The following is a 7,784-nucleotide window of genomic DNA, read 5'->3' as shown; positions in this document are numbered from 1 at the left end:
TACTCACTCCCTCGAGAATTCCTCTCATCAATGGCTTGAATGCTTGAGTTCCTTCCAAGGAAGAAGAGGTCCCCTTTTATAGGTGAAGGGAACCCACAAGGGTTTACACAAGAAGAGAGGAGCCAGTGTGAACAGGAATTGGAAAAGTTGGAAATGAGCTATCCCTGCATGATGTGGGCAGACTGGGGTCCAGTATTTTGATCATATCTCCTCAACCGTAGCTCCAAATAGAAAAACAAAAATATGGGCAGAAACTTCAGCTCATTAGATACGATTTTCATTTTAAAATCATTCTCCAATTCGGATTGGAACCTTGTGTAAAAAATTCATCAAAATAGGGTCCATTTATGGCAGCAAAAGTCTTCATGTGGTCTCCTTAGCCTTGACTTTCATTTAATTCCCAAGGACACCTCATGCCATATGAAAGCATGACATTTCTCCTTGACAAATTTTTGTAACCATGCTTGCAATAATGCATTAAAATAAGTGTATCTTTGAAATCATGCCACCTAGTGTCCCACTAGGATTTGATTCTCTCCTAGTAGCTATTTAAAAAGAAATATAAGAAAAGTATAAAAAATACATAGAATATATATATATTGGAGTTTACCCTAGATATAGGATCTAGCTAGGGTGTGAGATGATAATGAAATAGTAGAAATAAAGAATCAATGCTTCTTGCCCCAAGTTAAAGAGGCGGAGCTATTGACACTTTTCCCATAGTATTTTTTGATGGTAAAGTAAGAATACATTACCCTTGAGATAAATAATAAGATGAGATAGAAAGCTTATTTTTATACTTACATATGCATATGTACATTATAGGAAATATAATTATGTATCTAAAAAGTTACAAGATAACTCTTGTAGCATGTGTTCCCACTATGTACATGTCACAGCACGACAGCGCTATCTCAAACAAAGCAATATTTCACGCACAAAGGGCTTGAGATATCAACCATTTCAAATCCAAAGAATGTCAATGATTTTTTCCAGAAATGTATATCATTTATAGGTTCCGGCAAGAAGACCACCAAAATGACACCCTCAAGAGTGACAGAGGTTGTGCATGCACGCATTAGCCCAAAAGAGTAAGTAAAGTTCATTTAAATCATTTGATATCTTTCTCTTTTTATTATGTAGAAATGAAAAATAAGTCTCTCTTTTCCTTTGCTAGGAAGTGCCGCTTGATTGATTTGCTCCAAGGTGGTGATGCATCCTTGAAGGAGAATGGCATAGGGTTGACGGAGAAGGCCTAGATCCAGTGGCTTTGATATCACGTGTATTGGTGGAAATTGGAAAGGTTAGATTTAGTGATTATGTGCACCAGCTAGCAATTTATTGATAATCTAGCTTGTGACCTATTATTTGCTGCAAGAGAGTGCTTGAGATGGCCGAGAAAATGGAGGGCGAGAATCATAATGTTGTTATCCAACACGAGAAGGCAGAAGGGAGGTATGGTTGCACACCTGCCCACACATTACTGACATATAGACGGAAGCACTTTGACAAAGCCTTCAAGAAGTGGAGTGCTTGGATCAAGTCCACATAGGATCCTGAAGAGCAACCCCACTTTGCTTGCACGGCACGATGCTTGTTGTACAGGTTTGACATCTTTAATTCACATATTAAGAATGTAGTAGGATACACTAATCTTGTTCTCGATGGCTCAAAACATTGTGGTCTGTCTTGTAGATGGTGGAGAGATTCTCTTGTCTTCCCCATTCTAGAGCACCCCAGTGATGCATGGTGCATGTTGGAGAGAGAGGAGTGGATAGACGACTTGCGGCCAAAGGGAGCATGGCTCAAGTGTCCTTGGTGGCTGGACTACCTAGACAAGGAATACCCACCCAAAGAGGAAGCGCTATACATAGGTATCATACTATATAGTTTTTACCTTTTCCATGTAGCAATACGACATGGGCTCAATAAATGTTCTTTTTTAATTAATAGCGGAGCATACTGCGTCACGGAAGAAAGCCGTTGTGATAGAGAATTCTCTATCTCCAAACACATCAAATAAATCGGACAAAAAAGAAACAAGCCTCAAAGAAAGACCCGAAAACACCATTAGCTGACTAGAAATGTGGGAAGAGAAAGAAGAGGGTTATTGTTTCCAGTGATAGTGAGAGTGAGCATGTGGTTGAGGAGTATTCTGTAGAAGTCAGCGATAGTGCTCATAGCCTTGGTGCTATGAGCCACAGTGTACCGACACTTTCCTTCACTCCAAGACCAGTAGGGGGCATCTAGGAGTCCCCTCCATGTTCACCATCACATGGCAGGGCTGCAGAGGACCTATCAAACATGGCCAGAGTTGTGGGAGAAAACCCTCTAGGTACGTGAAAATGGTTAATGTTGTGTTGTTCTCTTTAGCATTTCTTGAAAGATATATTTGATCTTATGTTGCTACATACAGATATTTATGTAGAGCCATGCCACCTTGCAGTGCATGCTGATGTCAAGTGCTTGGCAAAAGCTATTCCCGATGTGCTCTGCAATGACAGGTAAGCCATGCTAATTTACATTCAAAGTTATGTCCACAATTTTAGTGCTAAGAAAGATTGCATGCAGTTCTATGCAGCCACTACGTAGATTCTTGGGCTCTCTATACGAACAGACAAGATGAACCCCAGCTTGAGATTGGGTGATGTATGTTTGATGTACATGGCCTTTCCCTTACACACTAGGCCACATGCAGCTAGCATGGGTGGGGTTCCTTTATGGAACCAATGGGATAGTGAGCTTGTGGATGCTACATTCCTTCTGGCAACCGAGTTTCTTTTGGTTGATGGCATGGTTGTGGTGACATGTCGTGCAGAACATCTATCCATTGTCACTTCAAAGGTAGAGGGAGCTCATTTCTAGTTGTTGAGGATATTGTACATACGGCTGCCAAAGTCTAGTTGCACGACTGTTCAGGACTATGTAGAGGGGGTATGTTATTTTTTGTTTTGATATTTAATAGTAACTTCGATGTTTGCATTTCAAAATAACAACGTTTTACTGTTATTCGTAGGTGGGTACTTTGTTGCTGGTCATTCTTTCACCCCCTAGAACCGGTGGGTGTCGGCCTCCGAGGTATGATGCGGATGGAGAGATTGCAGCAAATGTATGTGGCTTCTCTACAGATGACGACATGTTGTGGGAGAAGCTACTAGGTACAGATTCCACATTGTGGACGCTTGATCGTAGGGGCAGGATTTATCGTAGAGATGTTGAGAGGAGTCTAGTGTTTGCCAGGTGGTAGAAACTTTTTGGAAGTTTTGGAAGTGTTTCTTTGTTTTCTTAGATGGCTACTAGGTATCTTCATAGACATGGGAGATGTTGTGTTGGATTGTTTTGCAGGAGTGAGGACATCGACAGGACAATGTTTACTACTACGCATGCATTACATCAGTAGTGAGAAGGGTTGGTTAGTTTTCAATTCTTGTCTAGAGCCAGCTCAGCACCTACCATCCCATTTAGGCTCAACATTGATGTTTCATAAGAGTGACAGAGCTCAGGTAACTGAGCAACCAAAGCAAGTGACAGAGCAGCTTCATCCGCTGGAGCCACCTTTCTCGACACCACTCAACAATCAAGGCCAGGTAGTAGCAGCTCTGTATCCCACTCTCACGACCTCATTTTTGGCATGGCGCGTAACTGGAATATCTCCCAGTGCATTCATTGCCTCCACATCTGAGGCCCCGCAAGGAGTTGATCCATTGCCTCTTTCACTACCTACAGCCCCCCCACATATATTTTGTACCCTCTGCCATTTGGAGGAGTTCCCCCACCATTTGGTGCACTACCCCCGTTGGCACGACCTTTGTTTCCTCCCAGAGCATATGGTCCCGCCACCGCCTTTCTTTCATCCACCTCACCCATGATGTATCCCCCCCCCATATGTATTTACTTTTGATGCAATGGAACACATAGATTTGGGGTTTGCTATATGAAACATACCATAATTGTGTGTAAGGAACTTCTGTTTTTTTATTAATAGAGTATTGAATGCATCCATGGTGGTTTTTGTTTGAATGTAAGTTGGTCGTGAACCAACAATCAAATTTTAGTTGAAAAGAGAGAGAGAGAGAGAGAGAGAGAGAGAGAGAGAGAGAGAGAGATGGGTAGATTATCCCTTCTTTTGGGAATCTTCTCTCCCGATTCTTAAAAAGCGCTCGCGAGAAATGGCTCGCCCAAAAATTGCGCCCCTTCAAGGATAGTGTGCAAGGAAATGCCTTGATTCACGCTTTCTTCAGTGGATACTCTACTGGAGGTTTCCCTAAGTATGCCCTGATTTCCTAGTATACGACCAGATCTAAGGTTCATAAAGACTTGTGAGGACCTGGATAGAGTACTTACCTTTGGATTGAATTGTTGTGAATTTCTTCCACTTGACTGAATTGCACTTTTCGTCAAGCTACCGATTCCTCATCTACAACCTGATTCTTGTACAAATTTGATCAAGTTAGTTATTGTTCTATAAAGACACTATATTTTTTGCTAGCTATTATGATTGGTCTACGTGTATCACTGCAAATTGAGCTAATTGAGTCAACAATTGAAATTTTCAAACTCGACTTTGGCAAAAATCAAAGGATTAATCTGCAACTCAAAAACTGAGTGAACATGTACCAATTTGGATCTGATTGACCCAAACTTTCCCGGTGGCCTTGTATTATGATGGTCTAACACTATACAAGCTCAAAAGTCAAAATGGATGGCTCTGTGTAGCAATAGTAAATAATCACGATTATTTACTTTTGTCAGTTTTTTTTTGCACCTTTTGACTTGATTTGCCAAGTGTACAACCTGTTAAGGTCCTTGGACAAGTTTCAACAAGTTTGGACAAAATTTGTTCAGCTTTATCAACTGTTTTGTGTCCACATACTTGGTTTTCAAGAATTTGGCTTCTCACTTTTGTGATCCAAATTGCACCAAAATTGATTTGTGTGGTCTACTTGATATGCTTGACCTTGTGGTATGCCCAAATGTGCAAGATTGTCAATTTTTAAAGCAAATGTAAATAATTGCGATTATTTACTCTCGCTATTTTATTGCAACTTTTTGCCCCAGTCTTGACACAGATCAATTAAGCACTTCAACTTAAGGTCTCTAGCCAAGTTTCATCAAGTTTGGACTATTTTTGGGCAAATGGTCATCAGCTTTGTGTCCGTAGGCTGACTTTACAATTTTCATCACAATGATCCAAATCTTACCAAATTTGGTTTGTGGGCTTATTACAACATGGTAAAACTAGTGGTATGCTAACTTGGTCAAAAAAAGTTGAAAAATGGGGCAGATGTAAATAATCACGATTATTTACAACTGGCAACTTTTTGCATCTTCTTGGTCAAGTGAGCATGTACACATGTTTATCACATCAATATAAGCCTATGAATCAAGTTTCATTGAGTTTGGACAACTTTTTCCCCTATTTACACTCAAGTTTTAGAAAGTCAGTACAAACTTTATCTTTTACCCAGTTTTTTGCCAGTTTGGTGATCCAAATCTTTTGTGCCTTTACAAAAGTTGTTTATACACGTGCAATGAGTCATTGGTATCAACCTTAGTCAAATTTTAGCTGAAAGTAAATAATCACAATTATTTACTTTATGTCCAAAATGAACAATTTTGCACTTTTTTCATGGACAGTCTTTTGATGAGTTGTTTTAAGCCTATGAATCAAGTCAATACTTAATTTGGCCTAAAATATCAAGAAAAAGTAAATAATCTGAGTTTTTACAAACTCCTGAAATTTTTACCTCAAAGTGTCCTTGAGCTCACCCACTGGTGCATACAACTTTTAAGCATACTCTCTAGTCGGATTGAGTGGTTTAGAGTCTTTTGTTGCTATTTCTAGCCGTAGACCTGAAATTCTGCACTTCAAATAACAACTCACAATGATTCTTTCGGAGAGAGAAATGTCCTGAAAACCACCTCGGATCCTACTTACCCTACTCCTAGGTTCTCTTACCATACATCGAGCGGATATTTCCGAGCAACACGATAGTCGAGCGAGTTTGATAATATAGATATGAAATATGAAGGTTACTATATGAAAAGAAAACTGTTGTAATACATTGGGCATCTACATATGTCTCTAGCCCTACAAAGGTGGTATAGCCTCACAAATGATGTATTTTGATGAGGATTCTGTGTATCCTACATCCATGAGTCTATGTGCTAATTACATATATCATGTATTATTCATTGACGTAGCTAAGAGAGCGTTTAATGTCATATCTGTGTGTGTGTGTGTGTGTGTGTGTGTGTGTGTGTGAGAGAGAGAGAGAGAGAGAGAGAGAGTTTTTCCTTGTAGAGATATGTGAGAGGTTGTCCGATATGCGATTGTTCTCAAGAGTTTTTGGGCGTGTTTTAGTGGTAACAAAGGTCAAGTAAGAGTGAAGCTGCTACAAAACAAAACAAGTACTTAAACATTCAACATAAAAAACCCTGCTATTTTTGTATTTCAACAATTATATCTCCCACCAAAAAAGATAACAAAAATGTTCCATCAAGAGATTGCATGGGTTTCACCCATATCACTATGATGAGTCACACTCATCATCGATGAACAAATTACGTCTCTGTCACTCATTTTTTATATTGTAGTCATAGTACTTGTCCGAGGCCATTCTTCTTGCGGTCTCCTCTATATATACTAGCAAAATACTTCAATGAAACAAGAGAACTAGATTATTGACCCAACAGCATACATAGCGAAACACGCAACATAAAGAACCATTGTCACACTACACAATATCCGAAATCCTGAAAACAAGCAAACGGTCCAACATTAAAAAAATGCAATAAAATGTCAATGAGAGGGTGGGAGCCTCACAAGTCATCATACGGGTTCCCACTAGGTCTATCACCCTCATCTTACACATCTACAGATGTGGTGGCATCATCAGCACTCCACCCACGTGGAAGCAGTAATGGCTGCACATACGTCAATATCAAGCCCTCATCACTATCAATGGAAGCACATGCATGCCCAGTAACAAGGCAAGCTGCAAGGACGGGTGTTTTTCCACACCCGAACTCCAAACAGATACCACCACGTCTGCATAGCATCTCCATGAAGAATACTAACAATGCATGACTCATCTGAAGGCCTCCACGTAGAGGCTCTCCTGTAGTAGAAAGGGCTCTCGAGGCTGCAGGCAAATAATGTCTCATCGTGGAATTCGTAGGACTCATACCAAGAGAGCAAAATAGTGAACTCTCTGCAAGATAACAAGGAGGTTGCATCCCTCGTTTGTGAATTAAGAAAAGCATAGATGTGTCACACTGCAAACCAACAAGAAACAAAAAAAGAGATAACAAAATATCAAATTCATGAGTAGCATGATTTCATAGCTTTTATATATTACCTCAATATGCTCCCCATAGCTACGAACAAAACCATATGCGTCACGATGAAGGAGCACAATCCGCCTATGAATAAGCAAGTCGGATGCCCTACAAAAACATCTACCCACCAAATGCTATCCCCTACAAAGAAGATGAGATACAATTATTACCAGGCATGGAAAACTAGACAAGTGAAGTTAGAGACTCACCAACACATGATGTCATGATCAACACCCAACCCGATCAGCCAGAGTAGAGAATGCAAGATGAACTCCACCACGAACATGATCCTTTGTGCAGATATCCCAAGATGGCGTCGTTGTGGATGCATGATGCAAACCACCGAATGGTAAAACCAAAATTATGAAAATCAGCTGCCCAAGCCACTTTCTTTCCCACTCGGGTATACTGTACACCATCTTCTTGAGCTTTGATCATGTGAT

The 7,784-nt window shown here is 40.2% G+C and overlaps 1 pseudogene; it reads right to left on the bottom strand.

The window, feature by feature from the left end:
* Positions 1–6,737: 6,737 nt before the first annotated feature.
* LOC147450658 (uncharacterized) lies at positions 6,738–7,566 on the bottom strand (annotated as a pseudogene).
* Between the last annotated feature and the right edge of the window lie 218 nt (positions 7,567–7,784).

This window comes from Adiantum capillus-veneris, chromosome 9 (genome assembly GCF_014529385.1).
Source record: "Adiantum capillus-veneris isolate H3 chromosome 9, ASM1452938v2, whole genome shotgun sequence".
NCBI classification, from domain to species: Eukaryota; Viridiplantae; Streptophyta; class Polypodiopsida; order Polypodiales; family Pteridaceae; genus Adiantum; species Adiantum capillus-veneris.
Note: the sequence above shows the minus strand (reverse complement) of the source record. Positions and strands in the feature narration are given on the sequence as shown.